Source organism: Aegilops tauschii, chromosome 6 (assembly GCF_002575655.3).
Source record: "Aegilops tauschii subsp. strangulata cultivar AL8/78 chromosome 6, Aet v6.0, whole genome shotgun sequence".
In the NCBI taxonomy this organism is placed as follows: Eukaryota; Viridiplantae; Streptophyta; class Magnoliopsida; order Poales; family Poaceae; genus Aegilops; species Aegilops tauschii.
In genome coordinates this window covers 50339831-50354765 of record NC_053040.3, presented here as the reverse complement: position 1 = coordinate 50354765, position 14935 = coordinate 50339831, and the positions used below count along the sequence as shown (strand labels likewise).

At 50.4% G+C, this 14935-nt stretch overlaps 1 protein-coding gene and 1 long non-coding RNA gene across 5 annotated transcripts in view; both read right to left on the bottom strand.

The window, feature by feature from the left end:
* LOC109731522 (uncharacterized) overlaps window positions 1–14935 on the bottom strand; it is a 247867-nt gene that overhangs the window by 211600 nt on the left and 21332 nt on the right. For 2 of the 4 annotated variants that reach the window (XR_005759262.3, XM_040391854.3), the window contains exon 3: window positions 8267–8578. The exons of the other annotated variants lie outside the window; for them this stretch is intronic. The gene's annotated coding sequence lies outside the window, so the exon portion shown is untranslated. Of the gene's footprint in view, window positions 1–8266; window positions 8579–14935 lie in introns of those variants that run through there. 4 annotated transcript variants of the gene reach the window in all.
* LOC120967342 (uncharacterized) lies at window positions 641–2577 on the bottom strand. The gene is made up of 2 exons (XR_012187118.1): window positions 1694–2577; window positions 641–970 (listed from the first exon to the last, which is right to left on the bottom strand). It is a non-coding gene; the product is annotated as an uncharacterized lncRNA (long non-coding RNA).

Sequence of the window (14935 nt, the reverse complement as noted above, 5' to 3'; positions counted from 1 at the left end):
GTTCTCATTTTGGATTTAAATCTCATATGTAGAATTCAGTTACAAATCAAGGGTGAAAAATTATAATGAGAATATTATAAGTTCAATACTATCTCGAACTTGTACTTGTAAGATTTATTTGAATGTTTTGCATGTTTTCAATATCACATAATTAGTTTGGACGCCCGAAAATATATTATAGAGATGTTGAAAATAATCAGATATACTCCCTCCGTTCCAAAATAATCAGATGTACTAACTTTAGTACAAAGTTGGGTCATCTATTTTGGAACGGAGGGAGTATCAAGTAAGATCATTAAAATCTATTTCCTTCAGAAGACTATTGCATTTTATTAGACATTGCGGTCATGCTTTTATGAAAATTAAAATCCAGCATGGTATTATTTGTTTCTTTATCTATCAAGTGGCAGCTGACTACACTCGCCTTTAATCGGTATTGGATAAAAACCTCGATGAATGTGGACCCTTCGATCATACAATTGACGGTCCATAACTCGAGAAAATATCAACATCTAAAAAAACACTAGAAGGAGATTACATAAGTGAGTTAGAATGACAAACAAAAATATGCTGATAAAATATTTAGGCAAACTGCCTACAAGGCTAAGATTGTACAATAATTGCAACCGAGCACTAGGTATTACAACAATCCCAAATGAACAGCAATATGAATTGCAATCTATATAGGCCCAAGTTAATAAATGAAGTTCGAAGCCAAATGCTCAGGTATTGTTGGGTATCAATTACTTGAGTAGTAGCCACAAAAATAGCAAATGCAATGTTGCAGCCAGTAAAAGTAAACAGAAAATATCAATTAAGCAAAAGAAAGGGAAATATTCCATTCTGCTACTACTAAAAAGATAAGCTTACTCCCTCATTTAATACATCACAATAGCATATCCATTTGATCAATCATCTTATGTATTGTGCAAAAGTTTAGCTCCATCATGTCCACCACCAATGCTCGTTCCTACAAGGGGAAATTCCAACCATTATGTATCTCATCTTGAGAAACATCTGCACTGCAGCTATGCACTAATACTACCAGTTGTATCAGATTATTGGGCATGAGATATTTGGATAAACTCACATATGTAATTTGAGGAAAACAACTCAGGTTTGATACATCATGCCGAGTAGATAAACAAAACCCCTACTCTCTAAGAAAGAGAATATTCTTGAAACAATAAATACTCACTATTGCCATAAAAATGAAGAATATGCACACTCAGACAATTAGCTAACCTAAAGGGAGAAGTATGCTTAAGCTCGCTCCACAGTAAGAGTATGAGAATAGCAAAAAAGAGCATGGCTAAATTTTATTTTATTTTTGACAAATGAGATTCACAACCGGTTTCAACTAAGGGAACTCAAATCACGATAGAGTAGAATCACCTCTCCAGAGAGCAGAACTGGTTAGCTACAGTAAAAGATATTCTTTCCAAATCATAACCATCACATAGAACACCGCCACACAAACATCCAAAAAGAAGACTCCATCGCTATATGTTGAGGAGATCATCCAGCAGCATAGAACACCACCACACAAACATCCAAAAAGAACCGATTTATATGGAACAACTTACACTTGTTAGCTTAACACGAAAGGATGTGAACAGCATTTAATCAACCAATTATAGATATTATCTTGATTTTGTTATACCTACTACAATGTAAACGCATATGCTATTACCTGCAGCATAAACACTTTCAAACGGATGATAGCGAGCCCACTTCTTGGTCTTGGAAACTTTCTTGAACTGCAGTGGCTCAAGCTGGATCATGAAGAGGTCGGTAGGTGTCCGTAGGAGCAGCACATTATTGTACTCAGCAAACCCCTCTATGTTTTGGTGCCATTTCCTCTTCTTCCTTGAATCAATGGAAAGTAGCTTATCCAGTTCAACAGTTCTTCCTAGCACCCATGAAGCAGCACCATCACAATCGGTCTCCACCTTCCATAATTGGGCGCTGAAATTTGACAGAAAGAGAATGCCAAGGCCACCACCCTCTGCCCGCATAACCTGGAATCGGCACATGTTTTCCTTGGGAATACCCACTGGTACTGGTTTCACAGCTAGGATCTGCTTCTCCAAATCAAACTCAAGTATGCCATCCAATAGTAGAGTTTTTGTCGATCTGTCATTGAACAACCAGTAAAGGGAATGCCCAACTAGCACACCCATGTTAAAGTACATATGACTCTTGATGGGAAGTTTGGATGGAAGTGGTGTTGATATGCGATCACCCCATATGGCAGTCTCCGTCGAGTAAACGCGGGCGATGGCCCATGTATGTTGCTGCTCGTTTGTCTCTGTGCTTACTAAGACCACCCGGAAGTGTTGAATGTCTCCGGCGGCGCGAAAAACCGCCCCGTTGAACAGGGCCTTCAGCCGATCGAACTCCGGGGGAACGGCTAGGCGGTGTAGGTCGACGTTGAAGGGATCCCACACCAAGAGCTGGTACCGCGCTAAGTGGTAGATGAGTAGGAGGCCATGGCGGGATCCCAAGGGCATGAAGATGCCGTCGCCATTTTCGCCGTTTCGGCACAAGGAGAAGTAGCCATCCGGGACACGATTGGGGGGGGGGGGGGGGGGGGGGGGGGGGGGGGGGGGGTCCATTGCAGGTTTGAAATTGAAAAGGTCGAAGAAACCGAGGAGAGGAGGGTTGCGGCGGTGGTGGAGAAGGAAGCGGCGGGAGAAGCCGGGGTCAGAGATGAGGCCGAGCCAGCGCTTGGAGACGAGGGAGGGAGGACGGATCTGGTGGGAGGCGGAGGAGGATCTCGGAGAGGAGGTTGTCGTCCTCCAGCGGCCGCGCCGCCGACGAGCGGGAGCTGCGGCGGCGGCGGCGCCTACTCCTCTCGCCCTCGTCACAGCTCATGGGGAAAGTGGTGGATTGACCAGACAGACGAGAGGAGTCACGCCGTCAGTGAGATAGAAGCCGAAAACTCATTTCTTTTTTTTGTTGAGACAACCCAAAACTCATTTCTTTTAGGTAGAGAGAGAGAGCCCACTACAGCTAAAGTAAAAGAAAGCCCACAGCACATAAACATAATGCGCAGATTTCTTGCCTTTTTTATTTTCTGAAGTTCTTTGTAGGGATTATTTTCTGAAGTTATATACACTTGAAAGTTGTACAAAGTTACAACTTCCCTAAAAATGTACACATAATCAACAAAATAAAAAAAATTAATGGTGAGCCAAGTTAGATCCCTGGCACCATAGACCACACGCCATCATACGATGAGCTTCGAAGGAAAGATGTGCATAGCTTATCTGCTCTAATCCGTTGTAACCTATCAATTTCTAAAGGATGCCATGACCTCTCCGACTCTAGTGTGACACAACAAAACCAGAGCACATAAACCCATCTGACACATTATGGAGCCAACTACAAAAGCCCTGCCAGATTGTTTTTCCTCAATAATGAACTTTTTATGGTTGTTTCACACAAGCCATCATGCCAACAACTTGCATCTCCTACTAGCCTCCTACAACCGTGATGTCGTGTACATCCATCCCCAAAGGTAATGCACAAAGAGACACTTCCTCCATCCCAAAATGTAAGATCAGTTTTGACACTATATCAAAAATGTATGGTCTTACATTTTGGGATGGAGGGAGTGCATGTCTTTCATCCAAGAAGGTGACACCATGGGATACATTGTCATCGTTTGATCCGGCAAGCCGAATCCAAGGCTTCCACCCAAAGATCAATCTATCTACTATCTACCACTACCAATAAAAGCACGAGTTAGATGAATCCAAATTATCTCAGCCATTCAACCACTTGTATTCAATGTTGCATGACGCTCCAATGATGCACACCATGGTTGCCATAAGCCCCCACAGTCTAGCAACAACACCTGACCAACCCACCCAACCGGTGATGCATACGGATGGTATGCACGCTTAGCTAGACCAGCACAACTGGGAAGCAGCTTCGCCGAGGACGGCGACCCCTATATTGTGAATTCGGAAAGGTGTGGTGGCACCCGGGGCTCCAGGCACCCCATTATCTGTCCGTTCACCTTCTCTGAGATTCGTGCGCTGGTCTGTAAAACTGCAGAGCGTTTGCAGCGGCAGCATGCTTTACCACGCGATGTGACCGAGCTAATAGCCCTGTTTCTACGCGCGAGTAGGTCATAGCCTCACTGTTCATTGTTCGAGCTATAACACCCTAGTCTCGACAGGAGTGCCAGCCCACTGTTGTCAAGAATCAAAAGCTGTGCTCGCATGCAGCAAAGCTGACTTCTTTGCATCATCCCATCCCGTGAGTAAGTAGTAAAAGGTGAGGAGAGAGAGGTTGTGATGGGAGGGAGAGAGACATGAAAGGGGAGGAGAGAGAGGATAAATGGCAGGGGAGAGAGAGGATAGAAAAGATGATGCGTCCATGAGAGAGAGAGCGACAGCGAGAATCTTGGGAGGGGAGAGAGAGAAAAACTGATATGTTCCATCAGAGAGAGAGAGCCTGGGAGAGCTGAGATTGGCTTCTATGTGTACTTTTCCTGTTCATCCGGTTGCCTCTTTAGCTTTGCATGCACTATGTAATAAAATCGACATCCACCACATACAGCCAATGCTTACTCCGCAGACCCCAATGGCTGCTCCACTTCATTTAATTAAGTAGGGAATGTACACAGTCAAACAGGACCAGTCCTAGGCTGCAGCAGATAAAGTTGGTCAATGGCTACTGTAGTAAAGGCGAGATGTTTTGTCTAACTCGTTCACGCAGCGCATGCATGTGATTCTTATGTCTTTTCTTCTGTTCTTTTCTTAATTGAAGAGAGAGGAGAAAGGTGAGGAGACAGAGCATTTTTTATGAACCTGTAAGAGAGAGAGGAGGAATGGAAGGAGAGAGAGGCTGTGAGAGAGGGAAGAGAGAGGAGAGAAAAGAATTGTTTTCCTTGAATGGAGAGGCTGTGAACGGAGAGAGAAGAAAGGTAGCAGGCCGACATGTCATCTCCGATGTCTATCCATCTTCTTTTCGGTAGGTGGTCAGGAGGAACAGGCCTAGAGTAGGCCCAGATTCATTCGAATATTATGAACTCTTCCGTGCTTAACGATGCAGTAGAGCTGCTAATTGATTCCAACGCTACAGTGCATGGCACATATCTCCAGACGCCATATTCTGCGTGGACGGTACAGATAACAGGGTGTCTAGGCACCCGGGTGCTAAAAACCATGTCTCTTGTGAATTAGGACCTTGGCGTACTGAAAAGCTGAAACCAACGAGCGCGACACGTGCTTTGAGTGAACAAACGAGGGTGTCAGTGTGGGTGTGCATTCGATGCAAAGTGACCACGGCCATACATGCACATGATATAGCTCAGATTTTAAAAAGGACAAACCTTAGGAAACATCCGTGTAGCAAAACCGGAGAGTAATCGACATCTTATATTATGGGATGGAGGGGGTAGATTTTAATAATAATTATTAATATTCCCAAGTATTGTGAAACAATGTTTGTATCCATGCATGACCAGTTCACAAAGCGAGAATTTGGTGAAAAACAGTAGTACATCTCATGAAGCAAAAACATATATAAGGCGATGTGTATACTTATACGTTGATATACAAATGTGAGCCTGTGAAGAATAGATATGGATAGCTCGATGTTGAACATGTATACATGTACGTAGGTCTGGGTTCTGAATGCAGTACCTGTAGTATCTGTCTTCCTCTGTATGTACGTGTATCTTAGGAGACAAGATACCGGTCGCACCCCTTGTACCTATATATATATGTGCCTAGTGCACGATCAATCAATTATCGATGCACCAAATCATTCTCTACATAGTATCTATCGCAAATCGATTTTCCAGCTTCCGCTAACCCTAGCCGCCGCCTCGGGCCGCCGCCTCGGGCCGCCGCCGCCGCCCCAAGCCGCCGCCACCACCCCTCCTCCCCGCGCGCGCCACCTCCCCACCGCGCACCTCCACGCCGCGCCGCCCCTTCCCGCCGCGCCGCCTGCCTCCCGCCGCCGCGCCGCCTCTCCTTAGCCGCGCCGCTACCTCCCTCCCCACGATCTCATCGCCATGTCTTCCAACGCCTCCACCTACTCCAACCCCTTCGCCATCGACCCTGCCGAGATCCGCGACATCAACGTCCATGCACGCGTCCCCGTGACCCTCGACGCCTCCAACTCCACGTACTTCGCGTGGAAGACGTACTTTACGCTGCTCTTCCCCGATGGCACCGTGGACTCCCGCACCATGGTGGCCGACGCCGAGTGGACCGCGATCGACGCCACGATCATCCGGTGGTTCTTCACCACCATCTCCAAGGACTTGTTCCACACGGTCGTGAGTGCCGGCGACGACGCCCGCGCCCTGTGGGTCAAGCTGAACGGCCTCTTCACCGACAACCAGCTTCAGCGCCGCGTTTTTTTGCAGCAGGAATTTTTTGACTGTCACCAGGATGAACAGTCTATTGATGACTACTGCCGCCGCCTGAAGACATTGGCGGACGAGCTCCGTGACATTGGAGCCAAGGTGGACAACGACCTCCTCCTCAGCACGCTCACCGCCGGCCTCAACGAGGACTTCGGCAACGCCGCCTCTAACCTCACCTTGATGCCGGAGCCCTCCTTCCCCAAGTTTGTGGCGTACTTGAGGTTGGAGGAGCGCCGGATGAAGGGGGTCAAGAAGCGTGTGCAGCACCACGCCCTCGCCGCCGGCACCTCCCGCGGCGCCCCTCCACCGACCGCCCCACCCGCGCCGCGCCAGCAGCCGCCGCCACCAGCGCCTCCGGGGTACTTCCCCCTCCCGCCCGCGCCTCCCGCCCTTCCCGCTGCCCCCAGCAGCCGGGTGGCGGGTGCCGCGACAACCGCCGCGGGGGCGGCCGCAAGCAGCAACAGGCGCCGAGGGGGGGGGGGGGGCGTCAGCCGCAGCAGGTGACTCCCCCATGGACGTACGGCACCAACCCGTGGACTGGCGTCGTCCACGCCTACTCCATGCCGGTCCCTCGGGCTCCGGCTCCGGGCATCCTTGGGCCCCGCCCGGCGGGTCACCAGGCCCTCTTCGCCGCGTCGCACGCCGCTCCCTACAGCGGCTATGGTACCGCGCCCCCGCCGACGCCCGCCTATGGGTCCGCGCCGGCCTATGGCGCCGCCGCCGCGCCGGCCTATGGGACCGCGCCCTCCTACGGCGCCGCCGCTGCTCCGGCCTTCGGGGCTGCTCCCGCGCCGGCCTACGGAGGGTTCTACCCTCCTCAGGCGCCGCCGCCGTGGGACTAAAGAATGTATATGGATTCTTAAGCTTCCTTTCAGGGTCTGAAGAATCTTCGTGTAGAGACAAGAGGGCAAAGACTGGCCCTGATATATCCCCAAGAAACTGACGGTAAAACGCGCATCGACAGCCGACTTTATCTTCTACGTAAATGGGTCTCAAATTTTGTACTGACAACAGCAACAGCCGAATTCATCTTGTTTTGTTTCCGTCGTCCGTTTTTCAATCTGCAACGTGCAGCAGCAGCCGTATCTTCGTTTCATTTTGGCTGGTTTATCTCAGTACAGATACTAGTAGATGGCAGCACCGCAGCGTTATCCACTCAAAACTCTTCAGTGCAACGGCAAAATTACCATACAATTAACGAAGCGATTCGGAGCCGAGCAAACCCAACTGAAGAAATCGACGCCAGCTAATAACGCGACAGGATCAACCAACAGTTGTTTTCCCTTGTGAATTGTGATGCTACCAGGAATGAAACCTTCCTATTATGAACGGAACATCTCATTTCGCACAAAAAAAAAAGAACGAAACATCTCGTGCCATGTCGTCAGAGGCGCACAAGAACTAAAAGCAGAGGAGGGCTTTTTATTTTTTGTTACGAAAATGGAATCAGATTAGATTTTGTGTACGTCGCGGGCAGACCTACACTTTGACCTGGACTTCTTCGCCACCGGCTCTGTTGGCAGGCCTGCCGGCACACACAGAGGTTCTCAACCAACGTGGGCTTGACTCGGTCGGAGCAGTTCAAGGAGCTTCAGGAGGACGTGCATTTCTCAGTCGACAGTCGATAAGCGACACCCCCGTAGTACAACAACTTGCAACACAGAAACAGATTCTTTAACTGTACAACAACTAGATGCAGGTGGGCACATGGTCGGGCTCCAGGGCCACGAGCAGCAGGCGTCGGTGATCACGGCCTGCGGACCCCACAGCAGAGGCAACTGGTGTCGCGGCAACATGAACTGGAGCAAAGACGCTTCTTTCAATCACCACATCCCAAAGAAAAAGAAACGAGAGCAGAGCCAGAAACCAGGCATCTTTCAGTCACGGCATCCCAAGGCAAAAGAGAAGGAAAGTAGTACCAGGCAGGCAGTTGCAGTTGCAGTTCAACATTCAACATTCATTAGCAAGGGCCACATAAAAGTTCAACATGACATAATAGATGCGGATTAGCAAATTACGCAGTTAAATTCCTACAAGTCCACCGCACAGTTCTCCGTTGTGGTAGTACGAAGAGGGAGCACACCACAGGAACACCCCAACAAGCCATTTCTGCACCTCATTCTCAGCCACACGAAACTGAAGAACCTACGCCCAACCCAAGCCCATCTCTGGACCTCTTGATAATATCTGCGGAGCAACAATCAACATTATTAGTCACAACAAGGTTGTACTGTTCCTTATATTTCACAATATTTGTATGATTCAAACACTGAACATTAGCTTCAACATCGTGGAAACTAGGCCGAAAGCTCCAAAGTCGAATCATCTAAGCTATTGGACAAAACCAATGGAACAGTTCATTTCAAGTGGCACACCTTCAACTTCTCCCTTTTTTTTATCGAAAGCCTTCAGTTTCTATTGTTAACATATTCCAACTAAGTCTTTGGCTACATCAGAAGCTAAAAGACCAGTTGTTCAAATACCTCGATCAGAGGTAAATGCATAAAACAGGTGCAATCAGTTTGAACCTAATAGGTATACTTTTCATAAATATATGAGCTAGATAGTCAGTACTAAATCAAAAAAATTAAATTCATGCAGAAGAAAAGCCTCAAGAAAGATAGTCAGTAGAAAATCGAAATATACGAGCTACATAGTCAAGGGATCCCTCCAGCCAATGTGCCGTTGCATGCTGGTGTTTCGCCGCCATCATTGCCTACCATCCTATTAATTAATAATCACTACTTCCTTCAGCTCTCAATTGATCAAGGCTAAATTTGACTATGCAAGTGCTCCACACATAGCAGGTTTTATTGCCTTCCCTCAAAAGGGAAGATTTATTTGGATGTAACTGCTCCTTATTCAATCATGATTCACTCCAACGATGACTGCCGTGTATAGCAGATTACAGTACGTATGTTTAACTAATAAAGAGTCAAGAATAGCAGATTTCATATCCATTTGGAGGTGATAGGGGTTGGTAAATTCCTAAAGCTCTAAGTGGAGTATCTTTTGGCTTGGTATGAAGGATGGCAGATTCATAACGGTCATCACAAAGGCTGTAAAGATCATCTTTGATGATTGTACAGCATCTCTTGATGAACAACCCGTTAAAGCTGTCAAGGCCAGGGTAATTTGCTTGACCACATTATCAACCTCCTATCCAGAGAAGGGGTCCGAGAGGTAGCCAAAGACCATCAACCTGTTGCGCAAGCTCAGAAAGATCAAACAAGTGGGGGTTGGCCACGGCAGATAATCTGTTACCGAACATTCTCGAGATGATAGCAGCTTTGACTTCATCCTCATCAGTTGAGGAGCCCTAACGGTGCAGCAACTACTTCACAACGGTGCAGCGGAAACAGCGACGATAACTTGAACCCACGTAGCGAGCCATAACCAACAGGCAAGCTGACTGGGGAAGCGGCCTAGTTCGCATCGACGTCATCGAAGAACACATCTTCATAACCTGTATCTTCCATACCTGGCCAAGTTGATAACCAGGGACAAGCCAGGTGAGTACGTTTGAATGTACTCGCAGGCAACCCAAGGAACGTAATAGCAGAATATTCATGCAAGGCTCAGTACAAAGGAAAGGCTTCTATACTAAGTTCAAAAATTTGTGGAAAGCTGGTTTTTAATGCACATGTCCTACTTTTGGAAATCAACAAGGCCTCGAGGTCCGAAGAACCACGGAGCCTCAGGTTACAGATATCAACATAAACAGGTTAAGTTCAACACTAAATCATCTCATCATCAAGTCTGGGTACCTATTATCCCTCATTATCATCATCAGCATCTTTCCCATAGGCATGACTAGAAGAGCTACGGCCAAACACAGAAACTGCGTGTTGTTCCTGGCATGTGCCATGGCGAATGACTGGCTAGTTAATTAATCCTCTTCTTGAGTGTTTGGATCGAATCCATCCATCTCAGGTGATATACTTGCCAAAGCCGGATGGCTCCTCTCCCTTCTCCTCCTTCGTCCCCTCGCGCGCCGCTCCCCTCCTCCCCCCCTGCCCTCGCCGTGGCCCATGGCTCCCCCCTCCCCCCCCTCCCCTCCCTTCCCTCCCGCCGCCCCCCCTCCCCCCCCCCCCCCCCCCGTCTTCTGCGAGTCGGGATGGCTCTCCCTGCTCCTCTTCGGCGGCGTCCTTCCCCGGATCGCGTTTCTGGGCGCTGGGCGACTCGGTGGAGTCGGATTCTGACTCGGCGGAGGATGCCTCGTCGGGTGCGGTCTCGCTGGTGCCGCCCGTGCTGGCGCCGGGCCGCGTCCGGAAATTTGCTCCGGGTGGCAGGGGCCGGCCGGTGTCGCTTCCCTCTGGGTCGTCTGGGTGGTGGTGCGTTGGCCGGCGTCGGCGCCGTGCGGGACGGGGCCCGGCACCCTCTCCTGAGTGTGGTCTCCTCGGTTCCTCCCCGTCCGTTGGCCTGTTGGATTTGGGTGTTGGTGCTTCTCCGGTCGCTTGTCCTATTCGCCCTCCTCCTCGCCGGCCTGGGCCGGTGGCGGCGGCGGCGGCCTCGCCGGTGTGTGCGGGGGCGAGCGGTGGCCAAACCCTAGATTCGGTCTGTTCTTTGGTCGATATGGGCCTTGGTGAGCTCGTGGGCCTGGCGGCGCCTGGATCGTCTCGAGCTAGGCCGCCCGGGCCCCCGGCTCTGTCGTCCCTCGTGTCTTTTCCCCCCCTCTCGTCTATGGGCCCAGGGCAGTTGGTTGTGGCCACTGCTCCGCGTCCGCCCTCTCGTCTAGATGCACTAATCCACCCTTCTGCCTCATCTGCCGCTCGGACGGCCATCTCACTGTCGACTGCCGTAACCGTACCAAGATTCCCTCTTTCATCCAGTTTGGCTTGGGTATTCCCGGATGTTCTTTCTTCGCTCTGGATGCTGTTGTTCCTGTGGTGATGGTTGCGCCGTCCCTTTCTAACGCGGCCATCGTCACGGTGCGTGGTCAGCTGATCTCTCCGCAGACCCTCTTGGATGGATTGAAAATTTGGGACGATGGTGGCTGGGATTGGCAGGTGCGCCAGCTTTCAGAGTATGAATTTGCAGTGGTTTTTCCCTCTAAGGACTGTCTACGGATGATCTCCTCGTGCACCAGTTTTACCCTCCCCCTCAACCAGCTTGTGGTTTCTGTCAAAGCAGCTACTTGTGGTGCCAAGGCGGTGGGCCCTCTTAGCAAGATCTGGGTGCTAGTTGACAACGTGCCCGTGGGGCTTCGATCTGTGGAGTTCATGATGGCGTTTGGTAAGCTCATTGGCAAGCCCGTTGAGGTGGATTCGGAATCCCTGGGCAAGGTTGGCCCGGTTCGTCTCAATGTCTGGTGCATCGACCCCGTTTGTGTTCATGGCTCTGTGGATGTCTTCCCTTCTCGTGAGGGTGTGCGACTTCGGGTTCGGGTGGAGGGTGCAGAACCCCGTGCTCCCCCTCCACCCCCGCCTCCTCCTTCCAAGCCTTCGGACCAGGACAAGGATGACACGCAGGGGATGGGTCGGCTGGGGGGCAGAACCCAAGTGGAGGAACTGATCCGCGTTTCACACAGTCTGAATGGGATAAGCTGGATTCGGATGAACGCGAGCTGCTCAAGGACAATGCCCCTGCCCCTAACCCTCAGAAGGAGGACCTGGCTTCTCGTGCCGCTGTTGCTGGTAAGGGGACCCCCATCTCTGGAGTTTGCTCCAATGTGCCTACTCGCCCGCAATCTCCCTCCTTCTCTGGGATCGAGGACCTTCCAGCTTCCCCCTTGCGCTCCACCGAGCCCTCATCTAAGAAGAAGAAGAAGTCTTCGGTCCGGAAATTTTCGGCTAAGAGTCGGGCCTCCTCCACTTCCAAGCCGTCGGCGACGGGTCTGGCTCGGCGTCTGGACAAGGACCTGGGCTCCCTCTCGGGGTCTGGCCCTGGGCCGGCGTCGCCGATTCGGTGCTCCCCTGTGCTGCACTCTCCGGCATCCACGGCGCGGAAGGGCCGGCGTGTGCGCGACTCTGGCGTCTCGGTGGCGGTGCGGGCGGAGCGGCGTGCCGCGGCCAAGGACCTCCCTCCTTCAGGTTCGTCTGCCCAACCATCTCTCCCTGCCTCCCCTGTTCGCCTTGTTTTACTAGCTCTGTCAGATGACCATTTGCTGCATATCATGTCTGATATTGGGGTGGCTGCGATACCGGGGATGAGCTCCCCTTCTCACCTTCTTTCTGTCATTAGGGCCAATGAGGCAGCCCAGGCTGCCATTGCTAAGGCCGTTGAGGCCGCGAAAGGTGCTGTTCCTGCTGATGCTCAGGGCCAAGCCGGGGGGCTGGAGGCGACAAATGGTTGTGGCCAGTCGTCGGCCCCCCCGGTCCTTTCTAAGGTGGGGCGTCCCAAGCGATCTAAGCCTTGTGGGGCTCCATGCAGATCGATTCTCCATATTAAAAACCTTTCCTTCAAATGAGAGCCCTATTCTGGAATATTCGTGGTTTCGGTGCTAGGGGGCGCCGTGACCAGATTCATGACTTGGTTTGTGGTGAACATATTGACATTTTACAGCTGGTCGAAACGTTCAAGGAATCCTTTTCCCCTTCTGAACTCTCTGCGATAGCTGGGATGGATAGGTTTGATTGGCACCTTCTCCCCGCCTTGGGCCACTCTGGGGGAATCTTGATTGGGTCCAAGCGGGACGTTTTTTATTTCATTACTTTTGATCATAGCATCTTTTGGGCTAGTTGTGTGGTTCATCATCGTCAGCTCAACACTTTGTGGGAATTTATGGTGGTTTATGGCCCTGCGGATCACACGCTTGCTCCTCTCTTTTTGGACGAACTATCGACTAAGATTGAAACATGTTCTATTCCTCTTCTAATTGGGGGTGATTTCAATTTGTTACGTTCTCCGGCCGACAAGAATAATCCTAATTTCTCCTGGCCTCTTGCCAATGCTTTTAATGATTTCATCAGTAGTTGCGCGCTGCGTGAGCTCCCTAGGGTGGGGGCGCGGTTCACCTGGTCTAACCATCAATCCTCGCCTGTCCGGTTGGTGCTAGACAGGGTTTTTGTTCTGTTCAGTGGGACTCGCTATTTCCTCGCGTGCTGCTTAAGGCTAGGCCTGCGGTGGGCTCTGATCATGTTCCCCTGATCCTGGATGCGGACATCCTCTCTCTTGTTTCTCCCTCCCGTTTCCAGTTTGATGCTTCTTGGCTGGTTGTGGAGGGTTTTTGCGACATGGTGGCTTCTAAGATCACTAATCTTCTCTCCTCTCCTCACCACTCCTTTGGCCCCTTGGATGATTGGCACAAGCTATCTTATGAGTTGCGTAAATTCTTAAGGGGGTGGTCTCGGAATAGGGCGGCCGAGTTGCGTAGAGACAAGGAGTCCCTCGAATCTCAAATCCGGGATTTGGATCTATCTGCTGACACATCTGGGCTCTCACCTTCTCAGTGGGCTTCTCGCTACTCCCTGGAAGATGCTCTGCTGCTGCTCCACCAACAGTCAGAGATTTACTGGCGCCAATGAGGTGACCTTAACTGGACCTTAAAAGGGGATGCTATGACGGCCTATTTTTTTGCGATCGCGAATGGCAGGCGCCGCAGGTGTTTCATTGACACTCTGTTGACTGACGGTGTTAGAGTTTCTGACCAGTCCCTCATTATGAATCACATTGTTAGTTTCTATTCTACTCTACTCGGCTCTAAGCCGGACCCTGGGCTTGGCCTCTGTCCTGAGTTTTGGGGTGAGGGGTCTAAGATCTCTCCGGACGAAAATTCGGACCTGATGGTTCCCTTATCTGATGATGAGATTTGGCAGGTGATTAGCTCGGCTAACCCGCAGGCTGCTTCCGGCCCTGATGGTTTCTCGATCCCCTTCAAAAAATTCTGGCCGCAGTTGCGGCCTCTCATTTGTTTGATCATCCAAGGGTTCTGTTTGGGTACGGTGGACATTTCTCGCCTTAACTATGATGTCATTACCCTTATTCCTAAAGTCAAGGGCGCGAATTTGATCTCGCAATTTAGGCCGATCGCCCTTATTAATAATTTCGCCAAGTTTCCGGCTAAAGGGTTAGCCACTCGTCTCTCCCCCATTGCCCACTGTACCATTAGCCCTTTCTAGTCGGCTTTCATCAAGGGTCGTTTCATTCTGGACGGGGTCCTCTGTTTGCATGAAATCGTTCATGATCTTAAGATTCGTAAGTCGAAAGCGGTGATTCTAAAATTAGACTTTGAGAAGGCCTATGACTCGGTGAGTTGGCATTTTCTGCGTAGAGTTTTATTGGCCAAAGGGTTCGAGGGGCCCCTCGTCCATAGGATTATGCAGTTGGTCTCGGGAGGCCACACTGCCATCAATGTTAATGGTCAGGTTAGCAAATTCTTTGCCAATGGTAGGGGCCTAAGGCAAGGCGATCCTGCCTCTCCCATCCTATTCAATTTCGTTGCAGATGCTTTATCTCGCCTCCTTTCTAGGGCGGCTGCCACTGGGCACATTACCCCGGTTTGCTCTAATCTCATTCCCCATGGTCTCACCCATCTCCAATATGCGGACGACACTATTATTCTGGTCGAGATGAATGAGGCCTGCCTTGCCCACCTCAAATTTA